This window comes from Lynx canadensis, chromosome D3 (assembly GCF_007474595.2).
Source record: "Lynx canadensis isolate LIC74 chromosome D3, mLynCan4.pri.v2, whole genome shotgun sequence".
NCBI classification, from domain to species: domain Eukaryota; kingdom Metazoa; phylum Chordata; class Mammalia; order Carnivora; family Felidae; genus Lynx; species Lynx canadensis.
In genome coordinates this window covers 1957275-1965467 of record NC_044314.2, presented here as the reverse complement: position 1 = coordinate 1965467, position 8193 = coordinate 1957275, and positions in this window count along the sequence as shown.

The window sequence follows — 8193 nt, the reverse complement described above, 5'->3', positions numbered from 1 at the left end:
GGACACACAAGGAAGTATGACTATATAGAATTCTGGAATTCAGAGAAGCTTTGAAATCATCCAGATAACATCTCTCTTACTTTACAGCTGAAGATTAGACAGCCAGAGAGTTTAAGAGAATAACCCAAGGTCTCCTCGATAACCGCTGTGTGACCAAGAGTGACACCAGGACATTTGTCACTGTGTCCTGGTGAGGATGAGTATTTGTTTGAAGGTTGATAAAAATGGTGAATGAAGTTAATTGGCCTTAATAATAAAACATGTAAAGGAAAACAGAACTGAATTAGGAAGTTCTAAATTGCAGGATAGTTTCAAAAATAGCTCTGGTCAAATATAAACCAATCTGTGCTAACCACATTATTTGGTGGCTGTTCCATATGAAAAAACACAAAAAGGATAGCAAATTTATAAATTGTATTTTCTCTGCTTCTGAACTATTTCAAAGTATCTGAAAACAAAATTGTGATGTTTTGAGATGTCATTACATAGACAGTTTAAGGAGTCAACAGGCATTATATGAGCATCAGCATTCCTTAGCTAAAGGAAGCTTTGGAATGAGTAGATTCCTAATGAATAATGTCCCATTTGGTTGAGGAATGAATCTCACATTCAGTTCTGTCTCATTCAGCTCTTCAACAGGATGTGACAACTGGAAGCTTGGGTGTGCTCTCCTCTGTGTGCAAATCCGTGCTTTGCAGGACCTCTCGCCCAAATACAAATTCACTCTTGAAATATTCCAACGGAAAGTTCAATTCCATGGCTGCCTTGGAGAAGTGACCAAGCCGTTTCATGTCTAGCTTCTCACTTGCAAAGCTTTGCATGGCCCCGCTGAGAATATAAATGGCAAGTTGTGCTTCCCAGCTGGAGCTCCTCGCAAGATAAGTATTAATTCAAGGTATTTTGTTCAGCGTGAAGCATCATGCCCGTTGATGACGCTCTAGAGAATAATTTTCTAAAGCAAAGAAGAAGGCACATCCTTGCATACTCCATGAAGATCAGGTTAATGAATACAATTCAACAGAGGTAACACTAGGGCCGAGGAAACATCGGAATATTCCAGAAAACCATTTTATACAAAAAAGAGTCAATGTCATTGGCACAGACACTGATGCACAGAAAAAATTATAATGTTGTCGCACTTTTATAGGCACTGGGTTACCACATCTGTGCATGAGTAGTTCAGGATGCTTGAAGAATGTGCTTTGTGGAGACATTTTCATCTCAACAAAGCCAACAGAACACCTTGAAATATAGTAAATTGGGACAAAGAAAAAAAATAAATGTAAGATGTTAGAGAAAAAAGCATATTTCATGCAACATATTGAGTAACCTCATTTCCACTCCAGACTAACCCTCACTTAGTTAACTGATAAAACTCAAACTGGACCTTTAAAATAAATACTGAGTTTTAAAAGCAGCAAATCATATGACTTTATCTTGAAAAACATATAAAAATTATGATCAATTACAAATCTTTCAGTACCAGCAATGAAAGAGAATGAACTCTTCAGATAATTTTCCTTTCTTTATCTTTTTTAAGAATTGGTACAGTTTCCTAAGGGGGGGCATTATTTGTAAAGACCGCAAAAATAAATAAGTGAATAAAATGTTAAATAAATTAGAAGTTATTTTTATTAAAAATGAATTAAAAATTAACGTGTCCTAAAATGTGCCTTTCTTTATGTGAGGAGATGTACTTATAATTCCACCATTTCATGAAGGAAAGTACATCATATGAAGTGGTCAAAACTTATTTAAAAAATATTCATACAACTCATTAACTAGGAAACATAAGGCAAAAATCAAAGGCATTATAAAGTCCTTCCTGATGTGAGATAGAAATTAGGATACCTGTGAGACCATCTTTGAAAGGGAAAACGATGTTTTAAGACATTTTGGGGCATTGATTTATTTGAATATCACTTAGCATCGAATGAGGGAAATTATCACATAGAAACACCTTGTGAGAAGCCTAAGAAGCAAAAATAGTTACCTTTTTTAAATTCCTAAATATAAAACCAATTTTTGTAATGTAATTTGAACCGAAAGAAAATAAATATGTTATTTGGATTAAGACCTCTCTTTGTGACATTGCATTTTTCTGGGAGAGAAAACAGGCTCCTGATTCCTACTAAAACACAATAAAATAAAACCAAAGAGAAAAGGACCCCTCAAAAAAGGCAAAGACTTTCGCTGCTGGCCTGTCAGATGATGGAAAATATACGACCACACAACTTCTGAGAGTAGCTGTCACCTGTCACATAGGACGTTGCGAGCTGACCTACGGAGTGAAAAGTTCTAAAGCATGTATTTTGGTGTAAGTTACGGCTATTAAATTACTAGGTTTAGGAGGAAGTCACCCACGTGTCCTGAGGGAACAGAAATTGAAGGAAGTGGCTCTGCATTTCCGAGAATAGAAACTGTTTCTCAAGAATGGAAAGATACCAACATGGTACCCAGTCATAAGGAAAGACCTCCATAATTACAGATCACTGAGCCAGGAAACTGACAGAGTATAATTAAGGACAGAATAATCTAACTCTTGTATAAAGTACAAATTAATAGGGCCATGTCCCCAAAACGCAGCTAAGATTGAAAACCCCAGAGAAGGTCAATGGAGGCAGTTACAGGAATCGCCAGGGAGAAGTTTCATCTGACTTGAAAACAAATAGCCTGCGGGGGGCCAGTGAGGTGATTAAAATGTGCACTTGGTGAAAGGAGACTGTCCAGTGACTCTCAGATGATGAACAAAACAAACTCAAAGATACCACACTCTAAATATTAGCGTTATCTAACAATATACATTGAAAGCATATAGACGTGCATCATCTTCCCGTATTTAGAATTACATAGAACCCATGGAAATAATGCCCCATACAATCAGATCTTTGTCATTAGGAAGATACTATCAATTATTATTATTTTTTTAAGTCAAAATTTCAATAGAACAGATTTAGGGCATGAATTGGAGCTTGAGAAACGAAATCACTCATAGGGTACCTGTTTGACTGCTCACATGTCAGCAGCATGTCCTGAACCTGGAGCATAGATCTTGACACAGATATAATGTGATTGATGAGCCTAAGAATACATCACATCCCATTAAACTAATCAGACAAGAAGGTGTTCAGATCACATTAAAGCGCCTCTTTGTCTCTAACTTATCCAATATGCTACTTAAAACAGTTTTTATTTAGCTGGTAGAAGAACGCTTTTTTTTCTCACAATTAGGTAGTGTGTTATTTAAAATAGAGTTTTTGAGGGGTGCCTGGGTGGTTCAGTCGGTTGAGCGTCCGACTTCGGCTCAGGTCATGGTCTCGCTGTCCGTGGGTTCGAGCCCCGCGTCGGGTTCTGGGCTGACAGCTCGGGGCCTGGGGCCTGTTTCAGATTCTGTGTCTCCCTCTCTCTCGGCCCCTTCCCCGCTCATGCTCTGTTTCTCTCTCTCTGTCAAAAATAAGTAAACATTAAAAAAAATTAAAATAGAGTTTTTGATTTGGACCGATTTTATATGGATTGTTGTGACATAGACATTTTTCCCCATCAACAAGTTGAAAGAACATAAATAAAACAGAATCGCATTATCCTCAAAGTAGCTAAAGGGGCCCATCATAGATGGCTTCCATTTTAAGCTATAAAAATGCAATGATTTTCAATGAGAAAAATCGAAGGAAAATAGTTTGCTGGAGCATTCTGTTGCCTAGAAAAAGATTTTCACCTTTTATGAAAAATGTTGTCATTGGTATGTAGTTGAGTCTTGACTTTCTTAAAATCACTTGAGAAGTGATCAGTGAAACTATAGTAAAATCTACGTATTTTCCAATTCACTGAACTAAAACACCCAAACCTTAAACACGTAAGCTTAAGATATCACGGACGTTTTGGGGTGTGTCTTATCGTGTTTTCTGCATCGTATGGTTATTGTATCTTCTTTATTGCTTTCATCAAAGTTATTTAAAGTAATGTGCGAGAATGCTCCATGTGAGACAAAGTAGGGTTAACCGAATTCAGAAAACACTAGAGAATAGAGTCACAGTATCCTTAAAGGGACATACATTTTGAAGCTGATTTTTAATGTTGTTTGGGGGGACAAAAAAGTCAATTATAGGGACCTAAACCAACTGAAATAATGATAAAACTTACACTTAGTTGAAATTGTCATTAATAGACATGAGAATTTGGAAAACAGAAAGAAGGAAGATTCTTTCCAGTATTCAGCTTCGTTAACTGAATAAAGACGCTGATTATGCCTGTATGAACTTGTGGTCTACAGGTTACATAACTCCGTTAACACAGAGTATCTGACAGGAATCTGGACCATTGTTGAGTTCACTGGAGTCCTTTCTCTGAAATCTGCAAGGCTCTCGGTGAGACTTCCTCGAAATTCCAACAAAGTTGGAAACAGCCCCGCGTTGACCCACTCAGCCTGAGTGATGGATAAGAAGGATCACGTTCCCTCCAATCAACTGTGGAAACACCTGCACAATGGGAAACAAGACGGACCAAAATTCAGGGCGGTGACTGGTCTGAGTGACACTGGAAGGGGAGTTCGGTGGTTTAAAATGACACATTTTTTTAAAAGACTTCAAAGTAATTTAGTGCTCATGAAGACAACAAGAGAACGTCTTTGGTTAATAGTGTGAGGGCTTCCAGTTGGAATATGGGTAAGACATTGACGGTCACTGGAGTGGTATATTGAAGGATATTCTAGAATCTCCTTCTTTAGAGTTTTGAAACAATGATACAATACTGAGCTGCTGAGCGTTTGGCTCTGACCCTGTCAAAGCAAAGAGCTGGAATAAAAATGGCTTTTGCTGTTGTGCTCTGATGCAAATGGTTTTTCTGTTTTTGTTTGTTTGTTTGTTTGTTTGTTTGTTTTATTTTCATTCTTTAAAAGTCGGCTCCACGCCCAACACGGGGCTTGAACTCATAACCCTGAGATTATGAGTCACGAGTCACATACTCTACCAGCTGAGCCAGCCAGGTGCCCGCATGTGAATGTTTTAAGCACATGAAGGTTCCTGAGTTAACCCCACGGCAGAAAGTCGGCTGCTGCTTCTCTTGTCATCCACTGAAGGAGACTCTGAGATCATGCAGAATACAGATCCTAGTGACATTGGTTATGTTCATTGCCATATATATTTTACGTGCATGTGACGCGGATGGATGATACATACGATACAGTTACATAACCTGCATTCCATCGCACAATGTAACAACGATCTGGAAACTAGTGCTGTGGGTTCTAATTTGGGAGTCTGAACTGACGGTGCTCACCGTGTGATGAGTCACGTCAACCTTGGTGTCATCTTACAAGCTATTAAATGTGTGAACAGGACTCACTGCTGTCTCACGGGGTCTTTCTAAAATAAAACTAGTAACTCTGACTCTTGTAAAGCTTTGGAGTCACAACTAACTAATAAGGCAATGGTATTATAATGATGGTGTAAACACACAAGTACTGCTCAGAAGTTGACCGAAAAAAATAAGCAGCATAAATTTATAAAAGGGGCGAACACTGAAAAGGCATCATACAGTGGAGGTAATGAACGTGGAAAATAATGAGGCTGTGCGCGATGGTTTCATTCCGTGAGTGGCTCCGGAATTTTAGCAAGTGCTGTTCAAGTGAACAAGGAAATGAGCATAAACAAAACACAGAAGTAGGAACAGCTAAGAAAAGATGAACTGGCCCCAAATTACCAAATTGACCATAAATGAAGTATGTAGGCAGAAGGATGCGTCCTGAGAGAGAAACATTTTAACACTGATGTTTAACTGTCAAACTGACTTTAAATTGCACACAATCAAGGAGCTACTTTGTGCGGGGAGCTAATTTTGCCTTTTGCTTCTGATGCAAGAAGCGACCACACATCTGGAAGGGGAAATGCTATCGAGATCAACATGGAGGCGCGCGGCCGCCTTGCTGTACCTGCTCGTCACGTGCCAGTGCAGGCAGAATTCCAGGGATCCGTACCTTCCGGGAAGAAAAGCGGTTAAGGTCGTAGACACTCTGATAAATTTGCTACCTTGACGCGGACACTGGCATCTTGTAGGTGAAGAACAATCATCTGTTTCTCCGCCACAAAAATTATTCCATCACAGCCACTCGATAGTTAAGAAGGGGAACGTCCCGGGACTGAATTTACACATTGTCCGCCAACGTTTGCAACTCGGGCTCTGACTTTGCTGGGAAGACCTCGCGCCGGAGAAGAGAACGGAGGGAAAGAAACGAATGGCAAGATGGTAGACTGCAGTCGAATTACTCGTCACGTCAGATGTGAACTTCTGGCCAGAACGCTCCAGACTACGATCATGAGCTTGTACTACAGAGCCTGGCTCCCTGCACCCACAAGAAACACACCCTAAATATAAAGATGGAAACAAGTTGATGGGGCGCCTGGGGGGCACAGTTGTTTGTGTCCGACTCTTGATTTCAGCTCAGGTCATGATCTCAGGGCTTGTGGGATCGAGCCCCGCACTGGGCTCAGTGCTGACAGCACAGAGCTTGCTTGGAATTCTCTCGCTCCCTCCCTCTCTGTCAAAGTAAATAAATAAATAAACATGAAACGTAAAGACAAAGAGAAGTTGAAAGAAAAATGAGGAGAAAGACAGGTCTTGCAAACACAAAAGAAAGCAGGGTCGTGCTTTTAATATCAGAGGAGACCAGGGGCCAAGGAACATTCTCAGGGATACAGAAAGCTCATACTAGCAATAGCATCAGTTCTCCAAGACCTAAAATAAACATCCATCCAAGTCTGGGTGAAGAAGTACGTCCTCATCGGTGTCCCCGGTGCCTTCATCTCCCAGACGGGGCCTCGGCCAGTCCTTGGGCCTGGACCACCATTTCCTGGCTCTCCTTTATAATCTCCTCACACGTCCGTGTTTACTGAACTGTGTATAATGTGCTTTTCACCTGTTTCTTAACTTGACATGAGCAGAATTATACTGTATTATTTGGTGCCTTTCTTAGTTTGCAAATACTGTTTTTCAGGCTCATCTATGTTGTTATGGATAGATCTAGATTCCAGTTTATTTATGCCTATGTTTCTAGAGTATGAAATTGTTATCGCACAAATTACGTATCTATTCTCTGATATGTCTGCATTTAAACTTTTGAACTGTTTTGATCCTTGGCTCTTACAAACAATTCTGTCATTAAATTTAAACCCTATCTATCTATCTATCTATCTATCTATTGTCTACCTATGGAAATACCCCCATACAAACACACAACTATACATAAATACATAAATATATATCCTAATGCACATATACAGCTATATCTAGGATATATATCTAGTCTTCCCATTTGTCGGGTCCTTAATGTGTGTTTTTACTGGGCTTCCTACCATGGCAAGGCGTTGGTCTAATCTCAAGGTACGTAAAAACCAACAGGAACACAAACACTGCCCTTGAAGGATTACAAGCTGGTGAGAGAGGTGCCTGATTTCCAAAGTGCCACCAGAGAAGCCCGGGTGCTGGGGCAGCCAGGGAGGAGTGCACAGGCCACATGGAGGACTCCCGGGGTGAGGCTGACCTGAGTGGACTTGGGAACTGCATGTAGACACCACAAGTCCTGGTAGGAGCAAGGACAGCAAGTTGATGGCCCGGAAGATGAATGAGGGAGCAGCGGTGGATGTCACATAGCTCAACAAGACTAGGGTTGGATGCGGATGGGTGAACAGACACACAGCACAAGAGCTGGTGGAGGAAAGAATGTGGAATTCTGAATCAAATCTTGAAAACAGGAAAAGAAGGTCTAGAATTTATTGAGAACTCACCACGATTCCTTGGCTTCGCCGGGCTCTCTGTTTGCAGCATGTAATTTAATCATCACAGGAACTTATTCCGACTCCACAGCCTATGGTTGGTGCTGGTCAACGTCGTGTCACACGTCTCAGACATCAGGCCTCCCCCTCCCCCCCCCCCCCAGAGCCATCATCTTGGCAACGTCTCTAACCAGGCCACCACACAAGGCAGTGAGCCATCAAGTCTAATTTGCCCTCAGGGGTGAAAGGTTCTCAGACCCCGTAAAGTGAGGTGCAGTGAGAGCCAGTGCCGTTTCATGCGTTCATTTCCAAACTGGGCCCACTGACAACAGAAGAGTCCAGATCCCGATCGTCCACAGGAGCGGCTCCCTCCATGGGCCATGCCTGGATTAGAACCTTCAGAGCTGAATCAAGAGTTGAGTCCTGG